This window comes from Talpa europaea, assembly GCF_964194135.1.
Source record: "Talpa europaea genome assembly, chromosome: 3".
In the NCBI taxonomy this organism is placed as follows: Eukaryota; Metazoa; Chordata; class Mammalia; order Eulipotyphla; family Talpidae; genus Talpa; species Talpa europaea.
This window is the reverse complement of record NC_140069.1, coordinates 17,387,146-17,405,505: the sequence shown is the minus strand read 5'-3', so window position 1 is coordinate 17,405,505 and position 18,360 is coordinate 17,387,146. Positions and strand designations below refer to the sequence as shown.

Here is an 18,360-nt window from a genome sequence, read left to right as displayed (position 1 = left end):
CTTCTAAACATGGGAACCATCTAAAGTCAGCTTAGCTTTGCCTATAGCTAATTTTCATGTTAGGGCAGGGGCAGATCATAAAAAATGTTTTTGGTAGTTTATTTTACATTAATGAAAAATTGTTTACATTCTGAAACCAATTATATAATTCTTACAATGTCCTAACCAGATTTGTCACAAGTCTAATAGCGTAGACATTTCTGGTTATATTGTTTGCTTGCAATCCATATTTTTATTTTGCTTTCGTTTAAGACTTAGCTTTTGTTGAAAGTTATGTAAAAAAATCAAGAAAAATATGCAAGTTAATATAATACTAAAGAAACATGAGTGTTTCAGAATCAGAGGTTTCTCTGAAGTGACAAAACATTTAGGAAAAAGATTTGAATCATTAAAAACATTCATAATAGTTTCTACGGGTTTTATAAGGAAACCTATTACTACTAAAATGAATAGTACAAAGACATTTGCTAAATGTGGGTCCTGATCATTCAGAAACCAGGTTTATTTAGTAGGATGATATTCTGAGTTAATTTGTTTTTATTTTAATATTTTTATTTCTAAGAAGAAGTTGCTTATAAGAAGACTGTTACCCTCTGATATACCCAAAGTATTCTCAATCTGTCCCTTGCAAAAGATTATAAACTCCTGAAGAATGAGGGATGGCTCAGTACTCTTTTTATTCAAGGACCTAGATCAGTGACTGGCATAAATCATGAACTTACTATATAATTATTAAATTGAGTCTTTTAGAGTAGGTTATGCATCAAACTTTCTGACAATAACAATCCTTCATATGTGGGACTCATGTAATTATTCTCTGTTTATTAGATGGAACAGGTCTGAGCTTTATTTAGTTTGATCTGAATCCATCAATTCATGAGCATATAAATTCTCTAGATTTTGAGTTTCTTATATGACACTTGGATAATAATAGTTATGTGCAGAGGAAATGTGATCATGAAGGTAAAATATTCAATGATAATATTTTATGTAAATATTATTTAAATATTCATCTACATATTATGTAAATATTATCTGAATATTAATTCTCCTTACCACACAACATCGAAATTTTTGTAGGTGGTTTTATCCTAAAAATCTTCACAATTAGTGATCTGGGAGTTCAATAAATGAGAGAATCTAGAAGAGTTTCACTTCCCAAATACCTGATGATGTTTGCTTACTGAAATGTCTGGCTATCTGGAATGGACTCGAAAAAGAAAAAGAGAGAGGAAACAGAGGAGACGATCAGTAAAGAACGGGACCTTTTGAATTGGTTTTTCCATACTCAATTTCAGAATTAAATAAGGATCCTAAATGTTGCTCTTTCTCTTCCTTACTCAGCCAGATTGTAAATGATGAACAGCTTGGTATAAAATAAAGAATATGAGCTTTGAAGTTTGAGAGATTTAGCATTTACTATGTTGATTAAATATGTATAATTGGATTAAATTCTCTAAACCTCAGTTTTTGTTCTTACAATGGCTATAATAAGACTTAGTTTAGGGTTGCCAGTATTATATAAGAGGCCATTTATAAACTCTTACAGTGTGTCTCATAACAGAAAAAAGGTTACTTCTCTTATCTTTTTTCATTCTCTCTTTCTCTTTAGCGGATAATGACTCAGAACTCTCCTAAAGGGGGGAAAATAAAAAAAAATCCCAAAAGGTATTATACTAATTAAACCACCCTCAGACATCTTCCCCCCATTATAATGTTCATTGCTTTTTACTATTATTTACCAAATACATGTAAGTATGTGTTTAACCACTTTCATGCCTCAGAATCCCAGCTAAGTTTTGCCTACTGCTTAAATAGAATTATTTATTTAAAGTTATTGAGACCACTAAGAAGTAAAGATTAGCTAATACTCAAATCTGAATGTTGAGAAAAATATATTTTCGTAATTCTCTTTCTCCTTTCCAACCACTTCCCTTGTACAACTTTCTTGTCCTGAGAAAATGGATGATGGCTTTTCATTAAAAAAAAAAAAAAAAAAAAAAAAACTTCCTAAAATTAAAAAAACTGCTGACCATAGGCTTTTGATCCTTTGGTATTAAAAAAGGATAGATTATAACTTCCACTAACCTTCCTCTAAGGAAAATTTCTCTAATTCTGGTGATTTGACATTTACTTGCATATTTTGCCCATGAAAATCAGAGATTAAAATATAGGGCACATATATTATTTTTTCTGGTCATGACATTTTCCTTTTGTGTTTGGAAGGAGTGGGAAATGTTGATCTATGTAGAGCTGGAGTGGTCATCTTCTCAAAGACATGAGCTCTGAGTTCACAGGGATAAGCTAGTAGTGGCTCTTGACTGAAGCTGTACCAGTTACGGTACCTGCAATTTTGATTGGAGGATACAGGTACCTTTGGAGACAAAACTGCACCAAAATGTTTGGCAACTTCCTTATTTTTCTTTTCACAATATATTGAGGTATACTTGAAGCATACTGAAGGAATTACACATATTTGATGTGATTTGATCTGCTTTAAAATATATATTTACCTGGAATATTATCACCACAACCATGATATTAAACATTTCCTGCCCTACTTTTAGAAAAAAATAGTCTGAAATTGGGAGAAATTTTCTCCTGTGGCACTATTTGTTTCTAAGACCTAGACAGTCCCTGCCTGTGTTTTGATCAGATGAATGAATAAATCCTCCTGCCTAAACTTGATCAAATCGAGCTACCATCATTTGCAACTAAAAGGCATGAATGAAATGTCCAATTACTAATCAGAAAGCTCTTTTTGTAGTTACTTTATAAACAAACCTCATGTTACTTTTCAAATTCCTATTCATGCTAGGTAAAAGGTATGTCAATCTTAATGAAAAAATACTTTACAATGTCAGAGGAATTAGAAGCAAATCAGAACTCATTTACTAATTTTTCTTTTAGTAGGGAAATACTCAAAAAGTAACTTATAATGTTTAATCCATATTTCAGTTTATGTCCATCATTAATTCCAGTAAAATATGACATTTTAAAAAAACCTAATATTCCAAAAGATATTCAAAGATCTACAAAATCAAAGCAAAAACAAACCTAGACTCTCACTATTAAATTGAAGCTACAAAAGCCCCACTCTAACTATTATATTGGAGGGCCAAGGTAGAAAGCAAAGGCGATAAGGGCCCCAATGGACTATGGTGAATTATGGGTGCCTTCATGGTGAGTGTGATGTGGTAACATACAACTATGATCATACACAGTGTCGGAAACCAATAAAATATGAGTAAGCAAAAACCTATTAAAAGATGTTGAAAGATATAAATTGTCTACATATTCTTACTGTAAGATGTGATATAACAAATATATTTGTGATCAGTGGATCCCTGACAAGTACAAGTCTTTGGCTAAACCATATATAGAAAGACATAGTATGTAAGAAGTTGCAACCAGGGCCTCCCCTGGTGGCACAGGCATTTGAGCGCCGCACTGTGAAGCTGTCTGCAGCCTCTGCAGCGCCGGTTAGATCCCTGCCTGCCGGCGAGGGTCAGATCCCTGCCTACCGGCGAGGGTCCCACATAGCATGACAGACCTCTCCAGTTGCGCCTGCTGCTCCCCTCAGCAGTGTATTTCATCAGTCAGCCTGTTTTGTTCCCCGCTCTGTCTCTGGTGAATCCTCTCACCCTCCCATGCATCTGGCCTGTACCCTGGTTCTTGTATAAAATAAATAAATCTTTAAAAAAAAAAAACAAAGAAAGACGTTACAACCAGCCAATGGTGTCATTTCTTAGCACTGTGTTTCTAAAACATGGCCATCTTCTTTTGGGAAAGAACTAAATTAGAAGAAATGGCATAAAAGAAAAACATTGGTAGAAAGACTCTTTTATAAAAATGTCTCTAGCTTACCTTAATCTTTGATTAATCTAAACCTTCTAAAATATTCTGGAATTTGAATTTTAGACCTAAGAATTGTAGTAAATGAAATTTTTTAAATAAACATGAGGGCAAAAAAGGTAGTGATTGAAAATTTGAAAGACACAATATTATTTTCTCTTTAAAAACATCCTTGTTCACTGATGATAGATTTAATTCAATTTATGTCTAATAGTTACAGTATTTCAACTCATCATTTCCTGTCACAGTTGTGCTACTTAGGAATATAGAATTTTACTGATTGAAATAATAATATCTATAAAGTGAGGAATTGACCTAAGAAATAATAATATAAATTATAGAAAACTAAAAATGTTAAAACAACCATGAATGTCACAAAAAACTCTGAAGTCTAGTTAATTTTGATTGTTAGTTAACCCCTGAGCCTTATTTTCCTCCAGGAACAGTTTGAAAAGTGTTACCTCAGAGCTCTTTCATTGGTTCATACAAACTAACATTTACTAAGAAACTAAACTAGAAGTTGAATAGGAAAATAAGGCACCACATTAAATTTCTCATTACTATAACTGTGTAATTCTCACCAATAGGAAGAATCAGTGCCTACAATTGTTTTAATAGTTCTTTAAATTAATCTTTCTCCTCTTTTATATTGATTAGAGTTCACTTCATGTAATGAATACTAAGTGTAATTTGGAACAATCTGAGCAAATCTATAAATATTTCTAAAAATACAATTTTCCTAGAGTAAATGCAGAAATATTTAGCAATCCAATATGTTAGTAATGTGGTTAGAGAACAAAACAGGAGTAACTTTCCACATTTCACCACTGGAGGATTAAAGTTGACTAGGCATGATATTTAACAAAGAAGAAGGTGATACATGTAAAACAACTTTATGATATCTGTCACAAACATCTGTTGTCTTTCAGATTCCTCTAGCTTTATCTCCATCCTAGTAAGCTGCATAACTCCTTGTTCATCACTGCATTCAGTGTTCTATATACAAAGCATATGTTTGGTTTGTTGAATGAATAACATGTTTAGACTTGCTTTCATGGACTGAGGTAGAGAATAGACTTATTTACACTCAGTGAGGATTTTGCTGTAGAGAGACAGAGGTAGGTGGTTATGGTCATGCTTGTCTTCATTTGAGTTCATGTTAGTTAGAATTGAAATATTAGGATGGAGTGCTGGTCATAATTCATTATCTGTAGTCTTTTTGGCCACATCTTTGAAGGAAGATGGAGAAATATGAAGAAATATCTATGGAGATGCAACATTGAACATGAAATGGGTGTAGAAGACAGTGGAAACCCAATTGGTCAAGACCCTTGGGGAGAAAGGGATTCTTCAAAAGATCTCTGTTAGTGTGGGATTGAATTATAGTTAGACTTTATAAATAAAGAAAAATAATAAAGAAAGCAATAAAAAAAAGTGGGGCACATACAGAACTGATCAAGCATGGATTATCAAGAGACTATTATTCAATACTCATTTGCAAATGAGTGTATTCTCACCCAACACTGTTTTCAGTTATGACTGAATGGACGTTCTAATTGAATAGTCCTTTGTGGTGTCCAAAGTACAAGGCAGCAAGTAGTTCTTTTGTATGGGTTCATAAGTTTTCCCAGAATGAATTGTAAAACACTCATGCTTTCCGTGAACAGAGGCAAGCTGGCCTACCCAGTTTCTGGCAAATTTATTAAGCAATACAAACTCTCCACTTAATCCTTTGGCTTAAACAATATGTAGTTAACACAAATTAGCGAAAAAACAAACAAAGACACAGGTCATTCACACAAGAAAGACGTAAAAATAAAGTAAAATAAAATATATTTGAAACACACTGAATGGGTCAGGGCTAAAGCTCAGAACAAGTTAGGACAAATAAAAAGCCATCAATCTGGAAACCTTCTTAGGTTTACAAGAAGTCCCTTCTGATCTCAGACTGTATTTATCTTCTAGATGGAAAAAAGAGGAGCAATAAATCTCTCCATATCAAAGGCCTGTTTAGTAGAAATAAATTGAAAGTGTTTGGCCAATTAGAATCAACTAAATCTCCTCTAGGCAAACCTACTATCGATATATATTTAGCCTCTTGACATATTTAAAGGTAACCTGGGAAAATCTGGCTAGACAAAACAAAAAATGATAATTCTAAAATCTAAGTTCTCTTTAAATTCCATCCACTGCAGTAATGAAAAATGCTCTTTCTGCTCTATTGCATTTTTGTTAAAACCAAAAATAAATTGGAGAAATAAATAAGCTAGACATATTACACAGGGATAATGTAGTACTGTTGAGAGAGAATGGAGAACAAGGAACTAAAAACCAGGTTTATGGCCCAGTTCTGACATGTCTGGGTGACTTTGGGCAAGTCTTTACATTTGAAAGTTCATAAACTACTTGCTTGTAAATGAAGGACTACAAGAGATTATTGTTTTAAGTGTCTGTGAGATCCAAATACATCGCTAACTCTAAAGTGAAAAAGAAAGATATATACAAGGATTATTTCAAAAGGACCTATGCCTGTTGTTTAATTTAAAGATAAAAGGGAAATTTCAGAAATAAGATGTCAATTCTGCAAAAATACTATTCATCATCAAAGCCACCAAAAAGCAAAGTAGTCAAGTAGAATTTTGTTGGAACACTTAGTAAATAATATTTGCTAATATCTAGTGAATACTCACTGTTCAAAATTTTAGTTCTCAGTATAATCCTTTGATATAGATCATCTTTTACACTCATTTCATAGATAAACTGACATAGGGTTACAAAGTTAGAAATTTCTAAGAGGCAAACCAGGATTGTGCCCCAGGCTGTTTGGTCACCAAACTTCGTATGTTTAACCATCATACAATTTTAAGTACTCTTCCCAGATTATTAATAGTTGAAGCAATATAGTAAAACTAAATTTGCTATAAATCTTCAACTTGTGCTTCCAGCTACGGAATATGCACTGTTTACATATAAACGTTCTTTGAGTCTTTCTGCTGTGGAGTTGAACATTATTTCTTCATTTATTGACAATTTTGAGAAAAAGGAATGGATCAACTAATTTACCCTCTTGAAAGTACCACAGAAACTCATTGGATTCTAATACTCTCCACATCCAAATACTATGGTACAAACTATGCTAAGAATTAGGGAACTTTCATTCAAGCCTTTGTTTCACCAATAGCCTTTGGGATCTTCAACAAATCTCATTACTCTGAACGTCAGTTTCCCAACTGCAAAACCGCCTGTCTTCACTGCAATCATGGTGCATGGGTGTAAAAAGGAAGCCAGAATGACACTGGAGCTAGAAGGACCAAGACGGGAATTTTGTCAGGAGTCACATTACCTTTCACAGATTCAGAATTTCTGAGTCTCAAGTGCTTTTTTGCTGAAAAGCGAGGAGGACAGTACTAGTAACAACTTTGTGGGGCTAAAATGTAGATTAAATTACGGAATTTTCCTCACATATACACAAAAATGGAAAAAATCACCAGAAATCCTTCTGAACATTGTGGTAACTTTCTATTATACAATAGATAAGGTGTGTTTCCTACATATTGTCCTTTAGGAACGTGTGCTATTTCTTTTTGTCCCAATTCTTTTGTTTCTACTAACGGAAATGGATTTCTGATGAAACTTTCATTTTCTTTCTCCTGACCTTTCTTTCTTTTTTGGTTTCTTTTTGTGGCTTAAAAAATGCCTCCCCTGGTGGCACAGTGGTTGAGCGCTGGGCTGTGAAGCTACCCACAGCCTCTGTAGTGCCGGTTCAATCCCCAGGCCCTGGTGAGGGTCCCACATGGTGCGTAGACCTCTCTTGCCACGCCCACTGCTCCCCTCAGCAGTGTATTTCTCAGTCTGCCTGTTCTGTTCCCCTCTCTGGCTCTGTGAATTCTCTCACCCTCCTGTGCTTCTGACTGTACCCAGTACTTGTACAAACAAATAAATAAATCTAAAAAAATGCATTATTTTAAAAACACTGCTAGCCAGGAATCTTTCCATTCTACATTCGGACTAATACTTCCACAACCTTAAGTAGCTGAAGGCTTGAGTAAGTAGTCACAGTCAGAAAAATTAAGAAAACTGCATGTGATCTTAATTGACAATTTAAGAATATGTTGTCCAAATTCAAATTTTGTTAATGTCTATAATAATATGTATATCTTACATACTTGTGGAAAAACATCAAAAAATTCCCTCAGATATTTTGAGTGGAATGAACAAATACATACATTGCTATTATATATACCTCATATTTTCATTCAGATGCTATCTACAAAAAGCCCAGAATGAATGATAATTTAAGCTATAAAGCTGTATTTAACAAACTGTAAATGACTAGGCTAGTGTAGATAATATTTCCCTTCTAGCCTTCTTTGAATCACTCCATTCCTTACTTTATATAAATATTTACTTGTGTTCTCTTCCATGGGGTGAGAAAAAATGGAAAAGAAAGGCTTTAAATAGCCAAGATAATACGGAAAATAAGGTAGGTAACTCAGGCTTAGTGCAAGCATGTGACCTAGTGTTCAAATGAAAAAACTTGAAACAAAAAGGGTACTCTATTAATAATAATGCTAGGAAAATAGGGACAAACCATGCCTCTCTTGGACAAATCAAGATGTATGACTGACCATAGTTATACCAGTTTAATTTCTATCACACTTTCTAACAATCCAAAATACATTCTGTATCCCATCTCTCTCAGAGTCTTCACTATCCCACCTTCAAGGTCCTTTTTTCCCCTGATTTCATGCAATGGCCTCATAGTAGTCTTCTTGCTCACACCTTTCCCACACCATTTCCCTAGTAAATTTTCCCCAGTGATTAAAATGATTAAAGATATACTTTTAAGGATGTTCTCAACTGGGGGAAATTTTGCTTGTCCTGGGAGATTTAGGAATGTCTGCATTCAATTTTGATTTTCACAACATAGGGGCTGCTATTGGCATCTAGAAGATAGAGGCCAGGGATTCTGTAAAAAAAAAAAAAAAAAATCCTATACATCCAGATAGCACCCCCCCACACAACAAAAAATTATTTACTCCAAATTCAAAAAGTGCTGGAGTTGAGAAATACTAATTTAAAAAATTAGGATCACATAAATCAGACCACATCATGTCTCTGGTTGAAGCTCTCCAGAAAATATAAAATAAAATTTTTACCACATCAGATCCCATCCTATCCTGTGAGTTCTACTTGCAATCTCTCAGATACCTAACTCCTTTTAGTCTTACTGTCATTCAGGCAAGGTCTTCCTTTTTGGTTTGGCTGAATCCCAACCAGAGCCTCTGCCTAAAACGCGCTTCTCTTAGGTTTTTGCAAGGTTGGCTTCATGTCACCCTTCAATGCTCACCTAAAATACTACAATCTTGCAAAGTCCTCTCTGATTACCTTTAAGTGAAGTAGCATGTCCTCTCCCACATTTTTGGCCACTTTGTTTTATATTCTGTTATTCTCTCTACAAAACACCTTCTTGAATGAAATTGTTTAGTTTACTTATTTTCCTTTTTTTTTTCCTTAATCCATTTCTTCCCACTATAATATAAACTCTGGAAAGCCTAGGGCCTTGTTTGCTTTACTTATTAGATTTCCTGGAGTAGAACTAGTCAGTAAAGAGCAGGCAAGCCATAGATATTTGTCACAAGAAAAAATTTTACAGCAAATAACCCTGATATATTTTACAAAACACACTGGAAAGCAGATGTAAGTTTAACTGGGAATTTGAATTCCCAATTGTAGCTTTAATACTTAACAGTAACAAAAATAGTGATGGCACCTCTCATTTATCAAGTGTTTATTGTGAACTAGACACTATGCATAACCTTGTACATTAATTTTCTCGGTTCCTACAACTTCCCAGCTCCCCATCTATATTATAGCTTCACTCAGCATTCTCATTCCCTGTCGGACATGTTCACTATAATCTCTAGAGCCTTATCCATGTTGTGTTTTCCACTTTAACCACTATCTTCCTCTCTAATCTCTCATAGCTATTCAAAGCTCATGTGTAATTTACCTATGTTAAACTGGATTTGGGGTTGTGTTCCCATGGTATTTGCCTTTGTCTCCTTCATAGACAAAAATTCTTGCCTCAGAGTTGTAGAATTTATGGATGTAATAGTGGTCCTATATTTTGGTTTACCAATGAATAGATCTCACTATATAGTTTAAATCTCCAAGAATCAAATCTTGTGGAAGTGACCAGAATTCAATTTCAAGTGAACTGGGGCACAGAATCTATATTTTAATCACTCTTCTGTACTATACATATGGCTATGGACAAAGTACTTAAGCTCTGGACTCTTGTTTTGCTCGTTTATAAAATTCTTAGTGTGATAGAGTTGGGGAACTGGTGGCAGACCAGATGAAATCTGTAGCTCATTTCAGCTCTAACATTTATGAGGTTAAATGCTTGTATAAAAGATGTTTTATAGGTAGAAAGTATTTGACAAGTAGACAAATATATTTATTATTGAATCTAAGACACTCAATGTAAAGACTGGGCAAATGAAATACTTTTGTATATTCAGTGCTGCCCTTTTTCCTGAGCCAATTTTGAAAATGTCCATTCTTTCACTTTTTAGGAATTCTCACTCTTATTCTAATAGCAAAAACAGGTAGGTCTGCTCTTTTTCTACAGGAAAATTGTAGTTCCTTGATAGGTTAAACTCCTTGGCTTTCAAACTCCTTGTTTATCCACTCAGGAAACTGGTTTACTGCCTCACAAAACAGCACACCCATGCGATTAGCACTTAATTATGGCCGAGTCAGTAGCTGAGCATGGGCTCAGGTTGAGTTAACTCACTCAAAATAAGTCTGAAGTTTTTGTTTCATTTGGATTGCAAAGTCACAAAAAGTGACACACATCCACAACAAACCTCAGTTATCCCCAAAGAACATTAAACTTCCACCCATTTCTCTTTCAATGTCAATATAAAACAATTACTTGGATTCTACTATCAAATCCTTCCATGGAAAAAGAAAATAGATTTGAAAGAATTGGCTAGATATTCCTAGACATATGTTTAAATGTAAAAATTGTCTTAATTTGCCAATTAGAAAACCACTGTTAAAAATTTATGGAAGTGGTTAATTGGCTATGATACAAATTGTAACAGACTCTTGGGGTTCATCCATTTTAACTGATTTCACTAACCATTTCCAAATCACAATGAGCATTTAAGATGAAACATGAAATGCATTCCTTTTGTCAGTGGCAGCAGCCAGTATGCCATTAGACTTCTTATAAAATTCTCTTCTAAATCATTGGTTGCTCTGTGTGTCCAACAGAAGACATCAGTAATGATGGTATGTCACTTCTAAGACTAGATCATAAATGACACTGTGGCTCTCTATTTGTTTTCCATGTTGCTCTCTTTGTTATATGAGTAGCTTTGGGGGAAACCAGCTGCCATGTGTTGAAGGGAGGCCTCCATTCAACAACCACAAGGAACTGAAACCTCTTGCCAACAGCCAGGGGAGTCATCTTGGAAGCAGATCCTTTAACTCAAGTCAAGCCTTTAGATGATTGCAGTCCCGGCCAACACCCTGTCTGCAATCTCATGAGACCCACCCAGCTAAGCCGCTTCTGAATTCCTGACCCATTGAAACTATGAGCTAATAAATGTTTATTGTTTTTAGCCACTACATTTTTTGGGTAATTTGTTATGCAGAAGCAGATAAATAGTACTGCAGGATAGGAGGACATTTCATAAAGCCAAAAAAACAGTGATGAAATCCACAGTGGATCACATGTACTAATAAACATTATTTTAAAGGTAGCTTTAAAATATATAGTTTTTAATTTTGCTTTATATGGAAATGTCTGGGGTCTTAATGGAACATTTGATTACTAAAATTAAAAAAAAAATGCAGCAAGGGAGGAAATGATTCAGACAAAGGAAACAAAAACAACTGGATGTTGTTTTTGTCCCAATGGAAAAAGCATGTATTATAATAATGGCAATTGGAAAGCAGTAGATTGAAAGATTTTTTTGTGTTTTGGGTTAAGAATAGCGTTTTTCAAATGAAATCTTTAGTGAAACCTGAGAGAGAGTTATAGCTAATATGTCCAAAATTTAGCAGTCTCAGGAAAAAAAAAAAAAAACCCAGAAAAGAAATGAAATAGAATGGGGAAAAGAGAAATTGAATGGGCTTCCCACCCCAAAAATCTTATTCTATAACAATGATTAGAAAAAGTGATAGAAAATATAGAAAATATCCTTACATGTTTCCTAATATCTAGGTGATACTTTCAATATTTTAAGTAAGATCCTTGGTATTATTATAACTATTTTTTTAGATTGGACACTATCATGTTAAAGACATTCTTTCTGGTTTACTAAGAATATTGTTTTCATAAATAGGCATGGGATTCTAGTACTGTTCCTAGACATAAGCAAATAGGACCCCAGCTCTTGTTCTAAGCTTTATAGGGCTTCATTCTGGTCTCTTCCAGTTACCCTATCACATCAGTAAATATACTGCCCATATACTAACTTGAGCAATAACATTTCATTCCTCTGCATTTCCTCTACATTCGCTTTTAGCCACCAAAATATGAGTATTAAAATGTATAAAATGATAATTTGAGCACCATAAATTGCATATTGGTGCAAAGTAATATAATTTTCTTTTTAAAAAAGTTTCAAGAAATAAAAAAAGAACAGATTCTAAATATCAGGAATAAAAAGAACTAAAATAAATCAGATTTTATTTTTATATCCTGTAAGTGATAACTAATTTAATCTGACATTTTGCCCAGGGTACACGAAGTGGGCAGTAAAAAAAAAAAAAAAAAAAAAAAAAAAAAACTGAATAAGAATAAACAGGCAAATATGAAAGATAATTTGTCATATATAATCTTCATGCAATTATCATTAAATTATTACTTCATATTATTTTACTTTTAATAGTTATATTATCCTCTAACAACCAGAAGAAATTTTAGTCAACTTAATAGTACACAGTGGTAAAATTAAAGTGTATGATTTAAAATTAAATAAATAAATAAATAAATAAATAAATCAGATTTTAAAAATATAAAATAAAAATTAAAATGTGATGTCCTTTATGTAGCTCCAACTGACAGCTTTCTTTGTTCATGTTTGCAAACATTTAAATATTAAGATATTTCATATACAATATTAATTTCAGGGTTCTTTTAATAAATTTGATAAAGCAGGGCACACAGACCCAAATGAAAAGAATTGGCTGAAACTGGAAGTGAGTCTATGGAAAATTACTACAACTCAAGCTTATATATGAAAAGACATAAAATGAAACAACAATATAAGTTTTTCCCAACTTTAACATATGGTGTTCTAAAAGGTATCCACATTTTAAATATCTGAAAAATATTTGATATTAACAAGTAGTGAAAATGAAACAAAATCCTCTAAACTATCAATAATAGGAAATAATCAGTTATGCTACAGGAAAAACTCTAAATTTATATTCAGCACAGAAAACCTAAAATCATTATCACATGAAGAAGTGATTAGCATATGCAGCCAGAATAAAGTAGGGGAAAATGTTACAGAAGTATACTAAGCAGTTACATAACAAAAATATTTTTGTGATTTTTGGGAATTTCATGATGTTTGAAATTCACAAATTTTTATGACCTGTAAGTTATTGTGGATTTCATTTGTCGATTCCTCTGCTCATTCTAAGCATTTACTTGTTTTTCAATCACAAATGTTTAAAAACAAAACACAACATATCTGTACAAAGCTTCTTTGAAAAAAATCTAATGTTTACAATAACCTTGGTGGCTACCTTTACTATTATTTGGTTAAGTGTTTCAACAAACAAACATTTAAGTTTGAGAACTAAATACTCCCTGATAACTTATCTTTGTGCATGGACAACTTTTGCTATGGGCATTAACAACCAGACTTCTTTTCAGGTTGTTAATGATCCTGGTCAACCAGAAGACTTACTTCTGGTTTTGCTTCTGCTCTATCATACCAGAGTGGGCAAAGGCAGGGAAGACACTTTCTTCTGTATCAAAGACCAAAGACATCAAAACAAAATCTAATTTCCCTTTGGTGATAAACCTAGTCCATCTAACAAATAAGATGAAAAGTTCTGACTGTTCTTTTGCACTGGGTCAGTCCCACAGTTTGGGGCTACCTGTAAACAGGAATGGACATGCTCACCAACAGCTGAATTTATTTTATTTAATATGCAACCATGCAGCAGGCATACCTCTTCCCAACCAGTCTCACAAAGAAAGGATAGTGTGATGAAAAGGATCCTGTTCTCAGGGATGTCCACAGACTTCAGGTACTGCACCATGTTCTTTAAATTTACTACACACAAATCTAGAGGGATATATTGCTTGGACTTCTCAATGTTTAGTATTTTGTCCCTGGCGCCAAAGAAAATTATAACTGCTATTGGGCTGTCCAAATTGTTTCAATTCCTGATTAACCTTGGGAGCATAATTTTGGCCCATATGGTACTGTAACTTAAAAATCCACAATTCAGAAAAACTACATTTTCTGACCAGTTTGTCGGCCAGTGTTGTTCCCTACCCATTCTGCTGGGAAGAACACTGGGTGATTCAATCTCTGATGAGCAAAAGCCAAGACAGAGCAGAGAGACTCTGTAGCCCATTGCTTTACACCATATTTACTTTTCAAACATTTTGTTTTTATAACATTGTATTCTTCAAGTGTCCCACAAAACTTGGATCCACCCCTACCAGTTATTGATTGTGAAAGAGAATATAAAAATGAATAGTTACATGCTGGATAGCTCAAAAGAATACAGCGAGTACAGAAAGGCATTAAAGAATGCCTTGGGAAAATTAATGAAGCCATAAAATATTTTAGAAAAATTAATCATCATTGTGATCACTCTACAAAAAACACATAAGAGATGAATATTACTTTCAAGCAATTTTTTTGAGAAAAAAAATAACAAAATAAGTTACACATTCAATATTTACTCTAACTCATTGGAACGTTCATTCATCTTTCATCTACCTATTATCTTTCAAATATGTGGAGATAAAAATTTCAAGGCAGGGTGTATGATGAGACTGTTTTAAATGAATACTATTAGCTAAGTAGAATTACTTTCAGAGAAATAAGGAACCACTTTGCCTGCCCCTCCCTATATCAAATTACAGACAAGAATGAAAAAGCAATGAGAATACAGGAGACAGGGAGAAAGGAAAAATAAAAAGGAAAAATTTCTATGGGTGAATAATAAAGTAGAAAATAAGTTGATAAAAGCAAAGGAACATCCCCATGTCTGATTATGTACACACAACCAATTTTCCCTAAAAATCTTCCAGATGGAGTAAACTAAATCATACTTAAATGAGTTGTCCAGTGTCACAAAAACAGTAAACATAACAGAGATAGAATTTAAAGCCAGGTAAGTATGCTGAAAAGTCTTTGCTTGTTCTGGACTCTCATGGCTTACTTTGCTAACTTAGTGTCTAGCAGAATTACTTGTATGGGAAAGATAACTCCTGGCAAGACAGCATTTAAAAAGTTTTCTTTTGATGGAATTCAGAATGAATAAGACAATACTTAAGAATCACAGTACAGGGGCCTCTCTGCTGGCACAGGGGGTTAAGCACTGCACTGTGGAGTGGCACACACTTTCTGCAGCACATGTTCGATCCCTGGCTAGGGAGCTACCCACATGGCACAGCAGACCTCTCCTGTCTCACTCACTGCTCCCCTCTGCCTGTTTTGCTCCCTACTCTATCTCTGGTGAATCCTCTCACCCCCTGACTCTCTGGCCTGTACCCCAGCTCTTGTATGCATGAATAAATGAATCTTTAAAAAAAAAAAAGAATCACAATATGGATGTAATAAAATACTACTCAGTTATAAAAAAAAGAGGAAATCTTGCCACTTGTGACAACAAAGATGAAACTGGAGGGGATTATAGTAATTGAATTAAGTCAGAGGGAGAAAGACAAATATCAGATGATTTCATTCATATGTGTAATACAAAGAAACAAGAAAACAAAGGGATCAGGCAAAAGCACATCAAAACAAATCCTAGAATTTGATGGCAGACTTCAGGGTACCAGAGAGGGTGGGTACGGAATGGGAACACAGTGGGTAATGCGGCTTTGGCGGTAGGCATGGTGTGGTAACATATATCTGAAGAGGTAAGAAACTGTATTTCTAAATCATATAAAGTATTATAAACTAATATAAATACCTATATTATCTCAATAAAAATAAAACAATTTTTAAAAAGTGACATATAGATAAGCAAATCCATAATCATTGCAAAGCAACTTCATGAACTAAATTTTGGAGGAAGATAAATTGATGATTAAAGGGTAGATTCTGGATACAGTTGAGGAAGAAGAGCTGTAACTCCTTAATATGGTCATCTTCATTTTGGTCTACACACACACACACACAAACACATCTTCATATATACCTTGGCTATATTCAGAATCTTTGTCATTTCAGCAACTAATTTCTCATTCATTAGGAAGTAAAGTTCATGAAAATGTTTTCTGGTCAGTAGCATCATGATTAAACCACAAAGCATAGGAATCAGGCAGACGGGGATCCATTCCTACCTCCCCACTTACTAGCCGTTTAACTTGGATAAGTTCTTAATCTCTGCAAGCCCAAATCTTCTTAGCTCTAAAATGTGGCTAATAATATCTACCTCATAGGGATACTGGAATGAGTAAGTAAGAGCCAGTGTCAAGTACTAACTCAATACCTGATAACAATAGCCACTACTGACTACAACAGAAGTTCAATTAATATAATGAGAAATAAAACTGACTCACAGGATACCCAGTTAGTTTCAGAGCAAACTTAGGTCTGATTTTACTCCAAAAATAACTTTGAAATGAAGACCATTGCCAAGGAAGACATGAAACATGGCATAAAATTTTCAGAGAGTTTATTCAATCACATTTATTATGAATACCAAGAACCCTTTAAACCAGGAAAGACAGCAGCAAAGACCTCCTTGGAGGTAGAGAAGAATGCAGTTTTTTTTTTCTCCCCAGTCTAACATCTCACTCAGAATTCAGACAAAGGCCTCTGTTTTTCAAAAAAAAATAAGAAGATAGAAACTCCATCCCAGCTGCCCTAAAGCCCAGCCATTCAAATTAGCTTGAGCAAATATCAGTTTGTTTTTGATCACTGCCCAGCTTGGTGTCTTACTCATCACCACATCCATAATATAGGACTATTCTTCTAAGAAAATGGTTCTGTTGTGGGTTTGGCAATGACAGTTTCAGTTCAGTTCAGCTTAGCTTATTTCTTTTGTTCAAAGGAGAGAAGCTGTTTACAAATAATCTGTGTATAATTAGTTACCTGATTCTAAAACAGTTTTATTTTTATTTCCTCTCTTCCTTGTGAAGCCATCTGGGAAAGCTGATTACTCCTAAGTCATTATAAGCTAATATGCAGTCTAGGTAGGCTGGGTTTCGAATCTCTCTGTTAATGCTGGTTAAATACTTAAAACTAATTAGACCATCTTAATAGGAGTCATTTATTATATAATGCTTCTTAAGAAAGAACCTTATAGTTCATGCTGATATGTGCTACCAATTACATATTTATAAATCCTAAATTATGTGTTCCAGTTCTGTTATGCAGGTGTGTAAAAAAAAAAGGTAATTCCCAAGTGAAAGAAAACTGCATCAATGCATATAAAATTTGTCCCTAATAAAAGGAAAGTCGGAAACTTCTTTAAGGCTGAAGACAAAACTTAAAACACTAAATAATAAAATGCCTTTCATGTTGTATCTCTATTATTGTGACACGTAAATACACAAATTCTTGTATTTGTGAACAGTCAAACATTATATAATTCAGAAAGTGTAACTATAATCAATATCTTCACACATATCTTAAATTTTAAGACAAAGAATCTACTGTTTCTCCAATTGTAGCCATGATCTACAATTCAAGAGCTTCTAAGTATGCATTTCATTCTATAGAGACAGCTGATTCCAACAAGAACTTCAAGTTCTCCTTTATATTCCTTTGAGATAAAAAAGAAATGAAATCCACTTTAAAGGAAAATCCATGCTATGGTTATGTATGCAGGTTTATTTCTTTCCTATAGGAGCAAATCTATGCTTGCTTAATTTTTTGTCTTTATTTTAGCACCTTAGGATAATTTTTTTAAAGATTTATTTCTTTTTATACAAGAGCTGGGGTACAGGCTAGAGGAGTGGGAGGGTGAGAGGATTCACCAGAGACAGAGTGGGGAGCAGAACAGGCAGATTGACTGAAATACACTGCTGAGGGGAGCAGCGGGTGAGACAGGAGAGGTCTACCGTGTCATGTGGGAATCTCCCTGGCTGGCCAGGAATTGAACCCGTGCTGCAGAGGCTGAGCACAGCTTCACAGTGCTACATTCAACCTGCTGTACCACCGAGGAGGCCCAGCATCTTAGGTGAATTTAATGAAATTCAGATAAGGCCTCGAGTTTCTCCTAGGAGTTTTAGGACATCTAGAGATCTAAATGAGAGCTGAAATGAAGTATGCTATT

The 18,360-nt window shown here is 34.2% G+C and overlaps 1 pseudogene across 1 annotated transcript; it reads right to left on the bottom strand.

Annotated features, from left to right (window-relative positions):
• Positions 1-13,766: 13,766 nt before the first annotated feature.
• Positions 13,767-14,154, bottom strand: LOC311168067 (isoamyl acetate-hydrolyzing esterase 1 homolog; annotated as a pseudogene). The gene has a single exon. The product of its transcript is annotated as an isoamyl acetate-hydrolyzing esterase 1 homolog (transcript).
• Positions 14,155-18,360: the final 4,206 nt, after the last annotated feature.